General features: G+C 36.0%; 1 protein-coding gene across 2 annotated transcripts in view; it reads left to right on the forward strand.

Annotated features, from left to right (window-relative positions):
* SOX6 (SRY-box transcription factor 6) overlaps nucleotides 1–19,280 on the forward strand; it is a 369,801-nt gene that overhangs the window by 36,833 nt on the left and 313,688 nt on the right. Inside the window, exons 2-3 of one of the 2 annotated variants that reach the window (XM_053979406.1) lie at nucleotides 14,259–14,329; nucleotides 14,427–14,478. The gene's annotated coding sequence lies outside the window, so the exon portion shown is untranslated. The remainder of the gene's footprint in view (nucleotides 1–14,258; nucleotides 14,330–14,426; nucleotides 14,479–19,280) is intronic. The other variant, XM_053979405.1, reaches the window with a different exon arrangement.

Here is a 19,280-nt window from a genome sequence, read left to right on the forward strand (position 1 = left end):
ATCGTATATATATATTTTTACTTTCAAAGTAAAATGAAGATATGAGGTTGTCTCTTTTTTTAAATGCAGACTCTATATCTAATTGCTGTGTATCAAAGCAAATGAGGCTCCACTGTTTCTGAGAAATAATAAAACTGAAATAACACATTGATGAATCTGCTCTATTGGGTTTGGCCTTTTCTAGATGCTGTGAAATTTAAATCAAAATATTAATTCCACTGGCCCGAAAGCACCAGCATCTTTCCCTTGCAGTTTTTCTGATGTTGGTCAAGATTCTGAGGTGTAAGTTGAATGTTTTCTTTCTTAATTGTTGTGCATTTTGATTGGATTGATCCTTTTGGGGCTGGTGTATTATTATCACCACATTGTGGTTGTTACATGTCACTGTGATGAGATAGTTGGAATAACAGGGACATTCCATAATGCTTTTGTAAGGTGGCAGTAATCTGATTAGTCTTCCTGAAAGTAAATACTTTTGATCTTTTCACTTTCTGATAGAGACTTAAGAAAGTCATGCTGGCACTCACAAAATAGGGACCTATGACTTGATGGCAATTTGCTACTTGTTACAATATTGTTGGCTTTGATGAAATTAAAGGGGAAAAAAAGCTGTGGGAAATAAATAAGCTGTATTTGTTTTTTTTTAATCTCTGATGTTAGGAAATCTGCTCCGAGATCCTGTATAAAAATAAGGATGTAATGTGCAGTTTGTTTTTGCCAAGAGGGAGATATAGACTCTTTGGAGTGTCACCAATGAGGGTGACGTTCTGTGTAGTCAAATGTTTATTTTCTTGCTCATACATTACATTTTGTCTGTCTGATGGCTTGTCTAATAAGGATGAATATGGTTGTGATGCCTCAGATTGCCTTGTGCACCCATAGATCTCCTCACCAAATTGACTGTTTCTAATTTCTCACTTACGCTCTTGTGCAGATACATTTTTGAGTGATTACATATTTTATACATATTTTTTTTCATTTTGCTATTATAATTTCATGGAACTTGTTTCTTCAGAATGTTGTTTTGTTGAGGGACTATCCTCTTAATGTTACTTGCAGTAATAGCTTCTTTAATTTCAATCCAAATTTATGACGTAATTTTCTTACTACGTTTTTATAAATATTTGTTCAGTTCTCTGTGTGTACAATTATTCAATTTTTTATCCTTTTACCTGTTAATTATCCACCTTTTATCTGTTATTTCTATTTCTTTAGCTTCCCAATTTATATATGTGATAGGTGCAAATCCATGTTCTGATATGACCATTGGATTTGAAATCCTGTGTTTTCTAGTATATATATTTTTGTGGTTTCCATGGCATATGCAGTGCAACACTTATTTGTTTGCTCTGGAACTTGTAGTTGGCATTTGGGATGTATTTCTATGTTTCAGTATCTAAAAATGTGCATTTGCTTGTTTTTTTTCATATGCTTTCACCAACTGGGGAGCAGCTGATCCATTTTGATACCAACCAGATTAATAATTTGTATATTCAATAAACAGAAGTCTTTGAGAGAAGCATTTATTTCCACCAGGGATAATATATAAAGTAAATTCCTTAGAGTATATATTGCAATAGGTTTGCATAATTTTGTGTTCTTGCTTATGGGGTTCTGGTAGGTGAGGGACGTTAAATGTAGACCTATCCTCAGAATTCCTAAGAGTAATTGAAATGTTTAGATTTGCGAATCACTTCAATATTGAGTTCTCTGATTTTTGTGTTTTTCATGCTATCGATGCTGTCTGGAGAAAGCTGAGAATAACATCATTACTGCATAGAAATTTTCAACTTCTGATACACATTTTTTCTGGCAGATGACTAAAACAAGTGAATTAAAGGCAATGTGGAAAAGACTCTTATTAATGCTTTCGGAAGTATGTTCCATATTCTCATCATGTTTTCTTTCTTGTAGAAAATATTGGAAACTAAGAGCCAAAAAGAAGTCTAGTATCATTCAAGATTAGTCCATGTTCCCTAGTTTTTCAGGTTTTTGCATTTAGAGCTATGCTCTAAATTCTACATTCTACATTTAGAGCTGTGCTCATACTATTGCAGTTTGTGCAGACACTGAAAAAAAATGTGGAGGAGAGTCTAATGTGAAATATTCTTGGTAGGGTTCTTCAGAGTATCATTGTGAAACGCCTTTGTCTCTTTTTACTTCTAATAATTTGATTTCTGGTGGATCATTAGTTTGATTTCAGAGCCAAAAATCTTCAAAAAAAGTGATTTCCAAACTAGAGGCGGTTCACTTTACTCCTAACAGCCTAGATAATGCTTTGAATAATCAACATAGAGAGGTAACACAGAGAAATGAGTTTGGTAAGAGGTATTTTGTACGTGGAGGTGAGGACATTAGCCAGAGGTGAAGACATTCCTTCTTTCTACCCTGGTAGAACTTCCTAGGATAGAAGTCAGATTCTGGTGTGTTGAAATTTCCTTTTGAGGCTGTGCTTTGGCAAGATGCTGCCTTGTTGCTTATAAAATGACTAAAGTGTCTACCAAATGCAAGTGCCAAGTCAAAATATGTTCTGTATTTTGGTAATTGTGCAGAAAGAGCACCAGATGGTTCTGATGATGAAGCGCTTTGGGTGGGATCATCAAGTTTTAATGGATGGCAATCTCCAAAAGCTTAATTATCAACCTCTCTAGCAGCATCCTTTTTATTGGAGTGGACAAGTTATTTTCAGAGACAGAAAAGAAATAACTCTGTATTTCTTTGTGTGTAGCTGAATAAAACCCACTTAGCTTCTCTGTAGGAGTATCTGAAGCTCAGAATACTTGGGCCTAATAGAGAGGGTGCCAAGTTATGTTCCAAAGTGGAAAAACTATGTTATGAATAATACTGGTTTTGTTTGAATAGTTTGATATTTTCCCAGCATGCCCAGTTTTCATGGTGTGCTGCTAATGTGTAACTCCTCTACAATATCAATACCCTACATTTTGGGTTCAGGTGTATAGCAGTGTTGTTTATTTTCCACATTTAGTCTGAAATGGCTCAAGAGTGGTCTTTTTTTTGAGAAAATTTTCTTATTGGAGGAATTTAGGCAGGCCACATTTAGAGCAAAGAAACTAAAAGATTAAATAGCAGATCACATAGCACACTTTTTAACTCCTGCAATGTTACTTGATTTCATAAAGTGAGTCCATTCAAGCTGGAAGTGTTGATTGATTTGTTTCTGTAGTGGTAAAATTTGGCTTTTAATTTTAATACCTTCCATTCAACACTGGTAACAGCATAGCAGTAACTTGTATGCTGTAATCACAGAGGGCTTTGTATGCATTTGAATGAAGTGTTCTGAGTGTGAATTCTATTTTTTTTTCTTTTTGCATTTGTATATGTTTTCTAAATTTTAGTGATGGTAATATTTCCTTCCAGTTTTTACACAGTAATACTGTTACCCTTGCCTGACACTCTGGTTGTTATTGTCACTGAAATAATGGAAAGTTTCACCATTGACTGCAGTGTGATTACAGGGTCAGTTTGTTAAAATACATCTTGGATGAGGAATATTTGGGCTAATGACACCAAGTACAGCCATCACTCACACCATGCGAGTACTTTTGTAGGATAGGACTGGATCTTTGAAATGCTGTAAAATTTCAATTCACCAGAGAATCCTGCAACTTATCCTGCCACATAATAGCAAGTAAAACCAGAAGGGCCTAACTGGTTATGTTTTCAGACCATCTTATTTTGTCTGCAGGAATCAGGTTTTAAACATTGTTGGGACTTGCTACAGAGTGCAGCTGCTTCTCCATGTAGGGAGAGATATCAAGAAGAGGATCATATATGATTGATGGGAGACTGTCTTGTTGGCATTGAGCCACCTTGCAAAATTTTATATAATTATCTGTTAATTTCTGTATATGTACTTCAGCAACTTGTGATGAGTTCATCTCAGAATCAGAGTCAGCATGGTTACACAGAGGATTCATCTGACTTTTAAGAGCAATATAATTTTTTTAAACTTAAAACTTCTAAAATATTTTGATAATATTTTTACTGAGTTTTGCAACTCTACGTGGCTTAAACTGGGATTCTGTTGTTTCTGATCTCACTAAGTAAAATCTTATTCTCTGATTTTCAAGGAGCTGACTTGTTACTTCACCAACTATAGGGCACCAGAATTAGAAATGTGTGTTCCTATATCTCCAAATTATGGCTTGAAAGTTCCATAAACTTTATGTTGGCACTCTGTGCAGAAGAAAATGTCATCCAACTCTAGTATTTTCAAATATTTATCTTGTAAGGTACTTTAAAATTTCTTTAGGAAGTGTTATATAGGTGCAAAAGATATTCTCGTGGTTATTTACAATAGTAATTTCTGACTTTGCAGTGAATTGCCAGGTAATTATATTTCAGTCAAGTTTTAGAAATTTCTAAGAGGTTCATTGCCTCTTTGGGATGAAAGAATAAAGGGCAAAATCTCAGATCCAATAAAATATTTGTTGTTCTGTGACAAAACAAGTACAAGGAGGGTTTTAGCTCCATGCCCCCAAAATAGCCACACTTCCCTGTGAATTCAGAGGAATCCCTAGGATTTCCTGTATTTCTTTGAGGGATCATATTTATTCACACTGAACAGTGTCTGCTGATATTTTGAAAATCCCTGTCCTCTGAGAACTGTAGGCTTTTCAGTGTTTCTGTGACAATTTACACAGCAATGAGAACAATGGGATCTTGGACATAATCATGACCTGCAGCATCACCCTGATGCCCTTAGTTGGAAAGAAAGTGGATTAAGTTATTTGGAATCATGGAGTAGTCAGCAATCAAATAACTGAAAGTGTAAACGTGACCATTGGAACTTCAACTATCACTTTACAGTTTCTTTAATGAAGAAAAAGGAGAATAAGGAAGAGAAGAATAAAGATTAAAAGTCAGAGAGGACTTCTAAGAACATGATCTTGGTTCTTGGAAGTGGAATTTCAACATTTTCTCTTTTCTTGATGTCCCAGAATTTTTTCTTATAAGTTTACTTATACAAAGTAGTTAATTTTGCAGTGCATTCCTAAGGGTTGAAATGCCAGAAAAAGAGGGCAGGGTCACCTGGAAAAAGGGAAATTTATAGCTCAAGGAACCAAAATGTGTTGAGTTAAAGTAAAATAGAGAATTAGAAAATTTTACAGTAATAATAAAGAATAAAAAAGAAGACAACCTACATACTTTATGGCTGTCAGGGATTAGTTATAACTTGTGCTCTAATGATTTCTGGTGGATGTTGCTCCAGTGTTCACTCTGGTGTTTGTTAAAAAGAAAATGGATAAAACACCACCCTAAAATTCTACAGCAGAACCTGCTTCAAATAGCACAAGACAGAAACACATTTGAAATACTTCCTATAGGAACTTTATTTTTAGAGAAATAGAAGTTATTCTCTTTATATTTATCTTTTCTTCCTTCCTTTCTTTTGTTTAGTTAAAGCAGTGATAAGATCTTGTAATGAGACATGTCAGGCTGACGAGTTAATTTGGTGAAACTTTTAGGTTTGCCAACTTCTTGACTTAGAATTCTTTTCTGTTTAATTATCTTTTTTTTTTTTTTTTAAAGTAAGATAAGTATTCCACTTACATTTTTTAAATATCACATGCAAAACACCTAGTAACCACCCCTCTAGCCATCAGCTTTTCATTGCTACCTGTCAGTATCTTGCTGAGGGCAGGTGCAGATAGCCTGGGACTCAGAGATGTCAAGCAATGCTGGCAAATGCCTGGAGATATGGTTTATATGACTATCTGAAGAGGCTATGACTATCTAAATAATTTTCAGTGCATGAGAAACTCAACCCTTCTGCCAAACTTGCCTTTAAATTTGTGGCTTGGGACATTCTGTCCTAAAGCGCAGGGTAACTCTGACTCTGAGTTTACTAATATGTGATTCCTATAAACAGTACAAAAACCAGACAAAGAACAAAAAACTCATCTTTTTGTACTGATAGAAAATGGAGATTTAGCATTTTAACCTCTTTGACTTTAATACCCAGAACTGTGCTTAAAATAAATCAGAGTAAGAGGCCATCATATAATTTTTTTGATGGGCAGTGTTGCCTGGAAGAATTTCTATCTGCGGTGAACATAGTTCTGGTTTCAAAATATCTTGCAGAGGTGAATTTTGCAGAAAAAGTAGGAAATCAAAATTTTAAGATAATAGGCAACAAGTATTTGTCAAAATCTCAATTCAGATTTGACAGAGATGTCATAAATTAAAAAAATCCAAGGAAATTAGGGCTACACCTGGTAAAGTCTCCAAAAGGTAAAATGTTACCAAACTGATAGTTTTACCAATGAAGGCAAATTTCTGTTTCAAGGTGTACTCTTTTCTTAATTAACACAAATTTTTCTTGCTTTTTTAACTAATGAAGTAGTCATCCTTTAAGAGACACTGAAAGGAGGCCAAAATGTTTTTACTTTGAGGGCTTGATGAGATAATATTTTTTTTTTTTTTCTGGTGTGATCTATTTGTCCAGCAGTTGAGAGTTAATTATCTTCAGGGCTGTAGATAATCACAAATAGAAGGGTCCTTTGGGCAGAATACAAAGCAATATCCTTGCTGGGACACTCTGTGCCCACATATTTGGGAACAGTTTTCCCACAGAGGATGCACCTGTAAGGTGGGATCATAACTGAATGGAACCTGGAAGAAAGAAATTTAATTTACTTATTTTTCTAAAGTGAAATGAAAATTAGAGCACCTAGATTTCCTTTTCTCTGATTATAGTGTCAGTATAAATTAATTTCAGAAATGGGAGCTGAGAGGGGAAGTTAGTGTACGACTAACTGAAAAAAATGGTTTTTAGCTATAATTATTATGTTTCAGTGTTTCAGAGAAAGAAAACTCTGAGATATGTAGTAAGGAGGTTTTGTCCCTCAGGGAATCCAGGGAAGTAGACCTGAAGGCAGACATTCTTAAGGCCTTCTAATTGATTTTTATGTCCTACTTAACTAGCTTTGAAAACTCTTAGTTCAGTTACATGGGACTCTCCAACAGAGAACCCCAATATTTTGTCTGGATTAATATTAATTTCAATGGGAACAAATGGCAAAATTATATTCTAATATTACAAAATAGATGTATCAGAAAAATAGTTTGTGTGCAGCTGACTTATCTCCTATTCCCTTTTCCTATTCTGTTTTCCTCCTTTTAAAAAAATTAATTGAAACTATCAATCTCTTATTTTTTTTGTTGTTGTTTAAGTACACCACAGTCAGGGCAGGTTGAATCTCCAGTAGTCAGGGAACCATCAAATCCACGTGCTATACGGGATAATTATGCTGGAATTTTGAATATAGTGATGTCTTCCCACGTACTAGTATTGTTGTTGATATCTCTAAAATATCAGCTCAACATTCCAGCTATCTTACCATTTTTAACTCTTGTAAAATGGTAAAACTGGGCTTTCAGAATTACCACTCCATCTGCCCCCTCTATATATAGATATATATAATATATCTTTGCTCAAGGGCCTGAGTTTCCTGTTACTATTCCAAGGCTATGGATATGTAGGTGTTACACACACACAAAAAAAACCCCCAAAATAGTACCAAGGAGTTTGCATCTGGTAAATGTAGCACAAGTACAGCTGAGTAGGTGGTTAAGTCAAAGTGCAGTGAAAGAACCTGAAGATACATCCTAAACTCTTTGTGTGGCCTGAGTGAGACAGCATCAGGCACTGAGGGATGTTAAGTGACTCAAAGCCTCCTAAGTTATGTAAGTTTCAACTCTGCATGTTCTCAACTCTACATAATTCTTGATGCTTTGTTGGGCAAGGAAAATACAGTCACAGAACTTGTTTTTATTTTTCTTTCCAGAAAGACCTTTTCTTTTTGCTCAGAAGAGGTCATCAGTTATATATAAAATATAAAAATATGTATAGGTAATAGATACCAAAAAATGAAGGATAAATAGGTACCTGTAAATATAGACAGTTGATTTGCATCACAAATCAATGAAATTCCATTCTGTTGTGTAACTGAATTTCAGTTTAGTCCAATCCAGAGCTCATGAAGCTAATTAAAGAGAAATAACTGCATGGTGAATTATAGTTTGAATAATATTTTATACTCTTTATACTGTTGTTTTCAGTCATATGACTAAGCTGAAAAAGCATACCCTCTTTTAAACATAGTAAGCCAATTTTTCAGCAAAATTATTTTAAACATTAGACTGCATATGAAAGAGAAGGGAACCTGACACATTATGTATTCAAAAGATAAAGAGAGCCAAAAACTACTGAAGGTATTGTTAATTTTAGTACAATTTGGCAAGTAGAATTACATCCAAGTGTTAAGCTAACAGCTCCTGGTATGTGTATTGTTGCATAAAGATAGTATTATATAATGAACAAAAATGTTATTATTTTGTGTTAAAGTTGCATCCAGAGAACCCTTATGAGACTGGATTACAGTCATGCCAGGAGACCCTGCTGTGGTTGCAAATCCCTGTACACCCGTAAGGAAGAGATAAAAAAGCTATCATTCCACATGATGAGAGGATAGTTGAGGCCTAGGGAGAGAGACAGAGAAAGAGAGAGAAGAGAAAAAAAAGGCCAAATGTTATAATACAGGTTCATGCCAATGCCACCCTTTCAGTCTTTGCCTCATTTCCACAGGGATGTAACAAAAGTCTCTGCAGGGTGACCCTGGGTGCCACTTCCAAGCCACGTCCTCTGCAGCCCACGGCTTCTCCAGGTGTAGGGAGTAACTCTGGAAGCACAGTTTGGATCAGCTGTAAAGCTCTCTCTGTACTTGTAACATCCTTCCAACAGCACCATCCTTCTAACAGCAAGGATTTTCCTATGTTTGGAATCCTGATCATACTTGGGGCTTGTAATGCTGTAACTTTTCAGTCAGGGCTTAATTGACCTGGTAGTGCCTTCAGGACATGGATGTGCACATGGAAATGCTACAGAAACAGGGCTGCTGTGAAAGCTTCCTGTTTCCTTTAATGCAGGCCTATTGATCAGGAACACCCCAGCCTGTGGCTCTGAAAGTGCTGTGCAGCTCACCAGGAGTCCAGAGGTGTTTTTTTTGTGTCCCAGCACACCGTGTGAGTGGCAGTGGGCTGCTGCAGGAACACCTGGGAAATTTGAGTCCCTTGATGTGGGAGCAGGCAGCCAGCAGCATTTACCACCTTTCCCCAGGCAACAGAGGAGGCTTTTGCTGTCTGCAGCCGATGAGTTATAACTGGAGTTCCTCCTCTCCCTTCGGCCTTCCAAGCAGCGTGGTGTATGTCTTGTGGTTCTTATCTGCTCAAAAGTATGCACACAGAGCTTATCAGATCTGGAATGCTAGCACCCTGCCTTTTATATGAAGCAATAAATGCATATTTAGGTATTTCTTTCATCTGCATGGTGAATTAGATGTTTTTGGTGTTTTGAAGTGTAATTTTAGTGGTAGATGTAATAATACATTTAAATTAGTTGTTGGAGATATGCAATGCTTTTTCTCATGAAAATCCTTTTTAGGCTTCAGCTGATGCTACGTTATGAAGTGATACTTACTACATATATTTTGTAATCTATACTCATGTCCTCTAATGATTGGATGCTTTACAGATCTGCAAGCAGACAGCAGAGAAGCCTTCCTGAATTTCCTTTTGAAGACATTTACACAATAACACAATTATTTGTTAAAGCAGAGATGATAAGGAGCTTTCATAGCCAGTTATATAATGTAACACTGCCAGGTAATGTGCCACTACCGAGTGACACCCTTTTGGGAAAGACAGGGAACCACTGTCTGTGGAGTCTGGCAAAAGTGGTGATGTTTATGGGGTTCCTTTTTTTAAGAGGTAGTTTACAGAGACTGTATGTGTTTGTTGACATGTTTTTTGTAGGCAGATGTGAGGTTGCTCTAAACTGGAAGTCGTGTAGTTTACGTAAGTGCTAAGCATAGCTAAACTGGATTAGAGTGGGTTTGTGGCCAGTCATCTCCAAGTGTGGGCAGAGTGAGCTCACATCTCCCTGCAAAGCTGTGGAGATGCAGCCTGTTTTAGGTACTTCTTTTGAGCCTCGGTTCTGTAATAATGACATCACAACTTCTGAGGGGTAGAATTATAAAGCACCACTGCTACAGAGGGAAGAAATACTAGCTGCTTTCTGTCTATTAGGAACTAGGAAGCACAAAGCAACTTCTGCTGAAGGTTGAGCAGAAAATCTATTACAAAAGCAGCAAAGGAGTACACAGCTTTGGACAGCAGTTTTTACACTGTATGTGCTGTGGTGTGGCTCTTACCTCCCTGTGATGCAATGCATGTTTTAAAATGACCACTTGTGGAACAGGTGGTGTGGTGTGCTCTGATTCCTTCTTTGCTGGATCACTTGTCTGCAATCTCTGTTACGGAGTACAAAAATCCAAATGAAGTTCATTACAGAGGGACTATTTTAAAACTAAAAGTGATAGGGAAACAATGTTTCTTTGGGTGGGTTTTTTACTATATTTTTTACTTTTTTACTATATTTTTTACTTTTTGCTTATTGGTTTGGGTGTTTTTTTGTTTTGTTTTGTTTTGTTTTGGCTATGCAAAAAATGAAGGAGAGTAAAGATTTCAAGAAAGAAGCCAGCAAACGTAATAAATACAATCCTTGGGTGTTTGAACAGGAATGAAACAAAGGGAAACTAGCAGGAATATGCTGGTAGTGGTTAATTACTGTGTTTGCTTTCCTGCTTCAAAATGATCACGTATGGAGAATATTCTGTGTGTAAGTAAAACATTTTTCATTGAACCATCTTGAAAGAAATGTCCTTTACCTGAATGAAGATTTTTAGAAATCCAGTTCAAAGGTTTTCATTGCAATTGGCCTACTGCCTCCTTTAGTTTTGTGATTGTGTCTAGACACTTACATGTCATTAATGATGCTTTAATTGTGAAATATTGCACATTTAAGGGTGTGAAATTACTATGTGATTCAGGCCCTAAATGTGTAGTTTCATTTCTGTATTATTCCTTTTTCTCATTTCACATTATGCTATAATTCTGAAAATAGTCTTTTAACAGTTTTTAAATGATACATATTTTAGTCCCAGCAGCCCACAATGATAGGCCACATTCTCAAATGATATAACATGATGCCATGCTTTTGACTAAATGACTACTTCCATTTTTTGTTTCCAGGCTTCCTTCATGCTCACTGGTGACTGTACACAGAAAATACAGGCTACCTGTAGAGGCTCTGTCTTAGAAGAATCAGAATATTTTAATTAAGGATTTTTTTTAAAGTGCAATTTTTTTTTCTGCTTTCCAAAACTGTTGATTTTTTTTTCCCTGAAGACTGAGACCTATGGGAATTATTAAGAGCTGACAGGGTGAAAAGATAACTATTTTATAACTGATATTTGGCTTTTTATAGAATTTTCTTTGGTTCATAACTCATAGGGTAAATCCTACTGTCATTTAGTGATGTTCATAATCCATTTTATGTCAGTGTTGGTGTCAACATGTGCTTGCAAGACAAGCCAAGTCTTAGCTGTTTGAAAATGGAGTTATTTTGAAGGATTCTGTTAAATTGTTGGATGATTGTGTATTATTCTTAAGTCAATGAGAAGTGGTTACCTTTACTAACTCTTTAGCAAAGGTGCCTGAAATCAGAATGCAAGCTGCTCTTACGGCTATTTTTCCCCCCTTTCATAGTGGCATTGGGAGAGCAAGTCTTTAATAAGGATGGTAGCAATCTTCTAAACATGCAGAAACTGCAGGTATTCAGAATGTTTTGAAAGCATTTCAGCTGCAAAATATCTGAGTGAAATTTCTGGTGGGATTTGTACCAATTAAAACTGCAGAATACTTTAAGACAATTTTGTCCCTGTATATGTTTATGCAACAGATCTTCACACATGTGGTCACCTGGAGTTCCACTCGAGACTTCTTAAGTGAAAATGTAAATGGTTTGAGCTAATAGAATATTTTTTTTATTAATGTTGTGATGTTAGTATTTGATGGACAGAAAATTTTCTTTCTTTTCTTCTTTTGTATGTGGATAAGAAAATAGGGTTTATTTTCAGTTTAAGAAAAAGTACTTGGACATGTACAAATAATAAAATGATGACGGCTATAGAATATAGGAATACAAGTGTAAGAGAAGAAAAAGTAGTTAGCAACCACTCAGTCTAATTAGGTCATATGTATCTGTGTGTTAGCTATATTTTCCTTCTTTTGGGCAGGAAACTGTGCAAGGTAAAATGAATCTAGGCACTAAGAAAAAGGTGTTTGCTTCCATGCAAACTCTGGATACCTCATACCTGAAATGTCACTGTGTTTCTGGTAGATTAGCATGTTTTCAGCATTTTCCTTGTACTCTGCCTGTGTTTGTAGACCATGAGTATCACTGAACCCTTCCTGGACTGTACTATTTTATTACATTTCCTAAGGGAAAGTAGTTAAAGGAAAAGTTGCTTTTGTATAGCCTGCTAAATGCAACAGACACCTCAGCTCTGATGAGTCCATTTTGAACAGACCAGGCTCTTCAGGGTTGGGCTTTTCCCCCACCCTGCCCAGCTCCATAATGGATAAGCCTGCAGCTGATTCACAGTTCTGAGGTGTTATCTGAGCAACAAGCCTTCACTGGCTCAGGATCACTGGGTACAGTTAGCCCTGTTCTGCCTTCTCCCTCACTTGCACTGTTGCTGTAGGAATTAAGGCTTCACATACCTATTGTTCTGCAGGATTTTTCCCCAAACTGAACTTTTTCCCTGGTGGATTACCAGAATGCTAAAACTAAGTTTAAATTTTTGTATGTTTAACCTTTCCCCATAATTGCTTGCCCAGAATAAAGGTTTGGTGCTTTGTTCCTAAATTCTCAACATGAGGTGGTGTGCATTAAAGTGTATTTATATTTTCAGATTAATTAACTCTAACCTTATGAACCACTGTCCTTGTTTAATTGGAGGCTCCAAAGCACACTAATGGCATAAATCAGCTGATAATGAGATTCAGACTTGCTTTTAAAATATATAATAACAACACTGCATTGATAGAACAAATGAGATTTGTTGACTCTCTGTTGGTATTACAGGAGAGAAGACACGATTAAATGTGTACTTTCAGGATGGGGGAGGGCTTGGTTGGAATGAATAATATGCACTTCAGGGTGGGTGTATGAAATAAGGAGGATATTCTGCATCAAGATAAGTTTGGTATTCTCTCCTTGTCTCTAAGCACTCTGCAGTACTGGCTGGTGCACTTTAGGATACAGAAATGTTGTGGGAAGGTGTTTCTTAAAGATTACTGGGGGCTAAGAAAAATGACAATTTCATCTTTAAATATAGTTACATGTTTTTAAACTGAGCTTACACCCACTGTTTTATGAACTGCAAATTAATCAGATAGCTCCCAGAGAACAAAAAGGTTTTGACCTAAACTAGTTGCCCAGGCTCCATTACTATTTTCAGTTTAATGTTACCCATATCCATCTTCACATTTTGGAAAGAAAACAAGGGCTGTGCAACAAAGTTTCTTTGTTTTGCTAAGAACTAAAAATGTGCTGTATGTAGACCAAACAATAAAAATAAACTACTGAACTACCTTCTAATGCATGGGGGTTCTGGAGAGAGGAAACCATGGATATTTAGAGGCATAAAGTGAGTCATTGTGCTAGTTAAAGAATTTTATAAGGCGAACTCTGTGGGTTTGAGTTGCATCTGCTACCTTTCCAACTAGAACTGAGGGGTATGCAGGAAAAAGAGTGTTGGATGTAATCATGCCTTATAGTGACTGCATTGTACTTAGGCTAAGCTTCTAACTGGAATCTAGACCATAAGAGAACAAAATCATTAGTCTTTCTTCTTTGTATAAGTTTTGCCTTAGATGGGCTCCAATTAAATGACCTAAACAATAATTTTACACCAGGTAAGCTGCAAAATGCTGTTAACAAACTACTTAAATAAAAAAAAAAAAGTAACAAGTGTTCTGTAACATTTGAGAACATAAAAAAAGAAAAATCTCCAAGCCAGAAACCCCCTCACAGCTATTTTCCTTATTAAAAGATAACCATGCTTGCATTTATGACAGTTCTTAGAAGCCATAATGGACTGGGTTGCTATGGTGTGAGATGCAGAACAATGAAATAATTGTTTCTCTTGGTATTGGCTTCCTGGAAACAAATTCTGTGTAAATTACTTGTCTGAAAGTGTGACAACAGTCTTGTGTTCTGTTTCATTTGGTTCATGTTTAAAAATCGTAACTATTTTATAGCAATAAAAAAGTAACATCAGTTCTGGGCTTTCTTTTGTTTCAATTTTTTTTTCCTTGTATATTTTCAGGTCAGTTTCATGAATTCAAAAGCAATTTACCAGTGATTTCTGGGAGCTGGGGCTGATTTTCTTGTGTAATTGTAAGTATTTATTATTTTCCCTGTTATATGCATCTTTCTAATACTTTTTTGACATGGGGAATGGAAGCAATTTTGAAATGCCACTGTTGTATTGCAGTTTTAGCATGCCCATTTAGCAAGAATTTGACCTCACTACTTTTAAACTTCTGGTAAGTTTTTTTTGCTATCAACTTATGCTTCTGCTACTCAGAGGAGCTACAAATACTGAATTAACAGTAAATATTATTATTTCAAGTTTTATTTTTGTTTTTGTAATAATAACAATGGTGGGAGAACAGCTTACACTAACACATCAGTGGTGGCACTTGCTAACGACACCACTGCAACATATTTTTGCAATGGAAATAATTTCTAGAAAAGAACTGGGGCTGCAACTCAAGACAGACAGGACTTTTAGGGGAAATGCTGTGTGGTGTTATTGAGGAAACACTAGCATGACCAGCATCTCCTGAACTAGGAATACATTTTTATATCCCTTGGAGAAATCTGGCCTTTATGGTTTCAGCAAGACCATGGTCATTGAGGTCACAGCTCAGGAACATGTTTCAGAGTATGCCCAAATTAAAATACATCAAACGGGACTACACCTAAACAGAAATGTTTTGAGAAAGGGAAAGCCAGAGGAGAGGATTCAGAGGAAGATAGTTATTAATGAAACAAATAGAAAGCTTTCAGAATTGCTGTTTTGGATGGTCCTCAGCTTTAGTCAAGTATAATAAGGAAAATCTAATGGTCCTTAGACTTGACATGATATAAATTATTACAATACCTCACATATGATGTAGTACAAATAAAACCTATCTATGCAGCTTGTTCTCTGAAGTCACAAATATAGTTTATGAATAAATATTTATTCAATCATTTGTGGAAAAAGATGTTCACAAAACTGCATTCATCAGGGAAAAAATATGGCTGGTTCTTGTCTCAATATGAAAATGTATTCAATTTGTACTAACCCTTCCTCTTTACAAGTGTTCATTTTCACATATGGTTTTGCTATTCTATTTGCACTTTCCTTCATTTACAGGTCAGCATTTTTTTTTTAATGAACATTCTCAGTCAGATATAAAGAAAATATTATCAAATAAGATAAACAGTTTAAACCCAAGTATTATCACTGAAAAATAGTTTCGAGAAGGCAATATAAAGTGATTACTGAATTGAGAGTGAGGAATTTATCTTCTTTCTGGCTTTGCTACTGCTTATTTTTTTTAAGCAATCAGTTTCTTTTCTTCATTTTTCTTTTTTATAAATGGAAATAGTAATATATTAATCTATACAAAGAGTAGCTCCTTATACCTCAATATACAGCACACTTTCCAAGGAAAAGGAATATTTCTAAGGAATAAATTCAGTAGTAGTTTCATGGTGAAATTTTCGTGTACCAAGCTAATTGGATGAGAAGTTGTAAGTATTGTTCAGTTCATGTAGTATTACAAACATAAAAAGGGCTTTAGTAACTATATTTTGGGCTGCTGGTTTGAGTCCTGCTCTTCTTGGCTGACATCAACAAAGAGCTACAGTAAACAAAAGTGACATAAAAATGTACTTTGAAAACCATCCTTGTGTTTAGGTCAATCCAGTAAATATCCAAACTTCCAGGAGAGGTATGGGCTGTTCTGATCACACCACTGCATGCTGGCTGTTGCAGGGAAGTCTTTTAGCACAGCTGAAACACCTGACATGTTGTGGCCATGAGAGCTGGGACGTGGTTCAGCAGCCTGAGCAACAAAGCTGAGGTGATGGCTGCATGAAAGGGTGAGCCACAGCTTGGCCTGTCACTGGTGTCCCCTGCAACCCAGGCCTCAATCACAGTGACATGAATATCTGGAGAAGCCAACACTGTGCTGACTGTTCTTCTCTGCTTAAATGACTCATTTTAGTGTTTAGCACTATCTATCTAGAAACATATGCTAACCTTAAGTTCACATAAACTGAAAATAAAATAAAATAAAATGTAGGAGGTACAACTGATGGATTCAGCTCTGTGTTTCCTCACATACTGAGAAAAGCATTGAGGTACAGCTTCTACAGTAATACAGGCTTAGATCTTAAATAATTTCTATTGTACCTCTCCAAACTTACAAATAATCTGTACATGAGTTAGGCAGATACAGATTCTTACTGTGCAGTAACAGGATTACGTACAATGTCATAAATGAGACTGATAGACAAACAGGACAGGCTGTGACCTGAGGTATCTTTCCATTTAAAGATTTGATTCCTGCATATACTTATGCATGTGAGCTGACCATGGAAGCTGATGGACTCAGGATCAGGGCCTGAGGCTGAACAAATAGCCCCTAAGCAAAGGAGGAGGGGGGAGTTTCGGGGGTTCGTGTGGAAGACAAGAAGTTTGCTTGTATAAGGAGTTTTGAGAATAAAGTCTAAGCAGTATTTAAAAAATGCTAATGAGAAGTGTGTACCTTTTTCATGTTATGCTCTAATATTTGGGCATGTTTTCATGGTGTGTTTGTTTGATCTGTACTCCAAAGGGAAGGAGTGCAGATCAGTGCTGGGAAGATTGATCTTTGAAACTCTGCATATTTTTATATGGGAATACAGCAAGATCAGCTAAATGCTGCTATAGGTCTATACCAAAGCTATTTCAACCAGGGGCTATAATAACTTTTTCCTCAAATTTTTGAAAGTTTTGTCATAGATGCATTCTGCTGTTAACATGTAATTACTTGGATTATCCAGTTCAGGCAACTTTGGGATTTTTTGGTCATATTTAGCTAGTTTTGTTCAGGGGAAAACAGGATTGATGATTCATACAAAAGTAAATTTCATGGAAAATGTGACATTTGTGCCTTTGTTTTATGCCCACAGAGTAATTGTCCTAACTAAAGGTTACCTTTTTTCCAAGAATGTGGTTTTAACATGGTTTAATTTATTTAGTTGTTCTTCTCAAGTAGGTTTGTCCAGTAGCAAACTACAATAGTTATTTAAAGATATAAATGACAAAATAAATGTAATTTAATAACACAGCATTTAGACCAAATTTTGCTTGTACATCAGCAATTCGATGCATCTTGTTACTAGCAGTTCAGTTTCTGTATAAACATTTTATTGTGGCTTGGCTACAATGTGAAAACACTGACTGAGAAAAATAAAACCTGAAATGAGGGGTGTTAAAGCCCATGAAACGTCAGTGTCTTGAGCTCTATAGTGAAAAACCTGCATAGAAAGCATGGCAAAAATATATAATTGTATTTGGGAATAAAATCAAATTTCTTTGAAAACGAACAATAGGATTTTTATTTTAAGAAGGTTTGAGAACAGAACCAGAAACACTTAGGGAGCACACACCTTATGACACAATAAAACTGACATCGTGGGTAGGTAAATTTTATCTTTTCAAACACTTACTCTAATCAGCATATTAACAGAAGCATGCTTTGTTTCAAGTTCAATATTTGATATTTTCCTCCAATCTTATTTTCAAGGCAACCTTTATACCTTCTTTTTTGGTTTAATTTGGACTACTATTTCTATTGGTTCAATTTGGACTATTGTTTCTATTTACACCATGGAGCATCTGACCAAACAGATTTGTGCTTTGTATTTCTACCAGCTTATTAAAAAGGAGAAAATTACTTAATTGTGAATATTTGTATAACATAGTCAAAGAAAGCACAGTTTTATTGGAGCAAATGAAGATATATATCTTTGGTACTATTACCTTGTGGGTTTAATTGATAACATGCGAATTACAGTTAATATATTTGGGAAAATATATGCTCTCTACTTTCCACAAAAACAATATACTGAACCCAAGTCTCAAAAAATTGATATCCATTTTTCTCTTCACAAGACAGGGCTGTTAATCAGCATTTTGGTCAAGGAGATGTTCGCCAGCCTATCACATACTTCTTTCTCTAAAGGGCTGTGTCTTTCAAAGTTCCTATTAAGATAGCACAGTGATGCCTAACTAGAATCTATGTTTGCTGCAGCATCCATATCCTTTTTGGCATGTGTGTGCTGCAGGTACCAGAGGCTTTATCCTCTTCTGCATCCTTTCCAGCTGACATTGTGAAATAATGTGGTTGAACCATCATTTAACTAGACACTCAGCAATTTGAAGCTCTGTTTACCTGGTTTTATTTTATAAATGGTGAATATAAAATAGATTTCTTGTGGAACCCTATCTTGCTGTTTTTATGTAAGGGTTGCCACACACAAATTCTCTAGTCAGAAACAAATTTCCAGTCTATAACGTGTGGTGTAAATAAATAAAAAGAAGATACCTGCCTTGAAGAATTTTTTGTCTGAGAATAATTTCCTAAATGTGCATATTTTAGATGTTCTTAAGAGAGTAAGTTGAGTAGAAAGAAAATGGAAACGGGAAAAGCATTTCTTTATATTCAGCTAAAACCTGGTGCCCAAACACATTTGCCAGTGAGGATCTGATAGATGCATTGTTGCATCCATCTGGAGTTTTGTAGCTGTACCTGAAAAGAGGAAGGTGTGGGAAAAGGACTCAAAGGGAGGGAAAGGTGGCTGGGCCACTCCTTTGCTAAGAACAGGACAGAGCTCAAATACCAGAAGTTCCGTTTGTTTTTCAGTATCTGAAGCTCTCTCTCCAGCCTGTACTTCCAACTGGGATGTCTGATGGACTCCCCAGTGTGATTTTATCCAAGCTGTTTGGTTGTGGGAGGTCACCTAGGGACTTGTAGTTCTAATAGAAGGAAAGTCTGTTGCCTGCTGCTTGCACAGAAACCTGCTCCTATCTGAGTTCCCCCTTACCTTCCACGTGCAGCGGACATTATTTTGGCTGCTTCTCTGCTGACCATGCAGGCTGTTTCTTGGTAATAAGTAAAAAAATAAAGGGGTACACAGAATACTTGTATTGTGAAAGTATTATGTTAATTTTAGGCAGTTTTTCTTATAATAAACAAATAATGCACTTAAGCTACTTTTGGGATTTTGATATTTAGCATAGCACAGA

The sequence above is a fragment of the Vidua macroura genome, chromosome 6 (assembly GCF_024509145.1).
Source record: "Vidua macroura isolate BioBank_ID:100142 chromosome 6, ASM2450914v1, whole genome shotgun sequence".
NCBI classification, from domain to species: domain Eukaryota; kingdom Metazoa; phylum Chordata; class Aves; order Passeriformes; family Viduidae; genus Vidua; species Vidua macroura.